Here is a 1,403-nt window from a genome sequence, read left to right on the forward strand (position 1 = left end):
TTATTTTTATTAAGGGGGAAAATCTTCTGGTCCAGAAGTGGTTAAAGGATTATTATTATTAATATTATTATTGTTGTTATTCTTATTAATATGATTATTACATTTTTGTTTTAGAGTAGTATAACTTGAAATATTACATAAAACAATTAGGAGAATGTGTAGATTATTTACTTTCCAGTTCAACAAGTCTGAAGCACTGTAGCAGAGCAGAATATAACCTGGTAGAGTAACAAGGAATTCAGAGCTTTATGAACTAATATGCACACTGCAAAAACACAGACATGAACTCCGTATCAGGTATTGATATTCACTGAACCCTGTACCAGCATGGTGAGTGTGTGTTCTCAAGCTTCTATGTCATCGGGCTGTTTTTACTCATCCCTAGTAGACAACTAGTTCCAGTGCTTAACCACATTCAATGCCATTAGTAATCCATGCTAGATTAATCACACACTTTTGCCTTTAGGTAAACACAAAAAATGTAAATTCATCTGGGAGTGATATTTACTAATGTCTGATTTGGTAAAATGTGAACTTGTTGATAGGTACAAGTCACTAAGCTATGAGCCTAGCCACAGACGTAAGATAATGATTTTCGGATATGTGCAATGTCATATTTAAAGCTGCAAGGTTCACTTTTTCGGTAGCCCCCTTTCTCTTGCTGAAATACAGGATACACTTAGAAAACTGGTAGGGGGAAGAAAATTAATTATATACATACCACTTCTTTGACTTCTGTGGTGAAGGTGGTGAAGTCCTTCTCCTGCTGACAAGAACCCAAGGAAGGGTAAGCACTGAAAACCTCCTGGGAAGATGCTGCAGCACAGTGCTAGGAGCTTTTTCTGAGTGACATTTTGAATATCTCCCAGGTCTTTCTTGAAGAAGGATATTTTTACCCTCACCTAGGAGCCCTGGACAGGAACTGGGGGAAAGATAGGCACTCCATTTAACTTTTTCCATCCTGCAGTTTTTTTTTTTTTTTTTGCAAATATTTTTTATTTGAGTTTAAAGCATAACAGAAATAAGACATTTCTCAACATCAATGACAGAATACCAGTAAAAATAATGTAGTGTAACACTAACAGGAACATAGCACAGAAATCACAGTGTTGTTGCCCAGAAATCCCAGCTACCATTAAACGTTTTCAATGACATTTGATTTATTGCCATGGCTTTCTCAAATTGGTAATTTGTTTTAAGTAGAGAGAATACATCTGAATATCCTGCAGTTTTGTTTAGGTATATATCAATTTTAAATATGGGGGAGGGCCTTTGGAATCTGCATTTTTGCCATTGATTTGTTCATAAGAAGATTTTTAGATTTACATATTGATTTTTCCACTGGCATTCATCTAAGAAAGAGGAGGACAAGGGAGGGACCTGGGGACAAGGCGCTTTAACAG

The sequence above is a fragment of the Pelophylax lessonae genome (assembly GCF_965119305.1).
Source record: "Pelophylax lessonae genome assembly, chromosome: 3".
Taxonomy (NCBI): domain Eukaryota; kingdom Metazoa; phylum Chordata; class Amphibia; order Anura; family Ranidae; genus Pelophylax; species Pelophylax lessonae.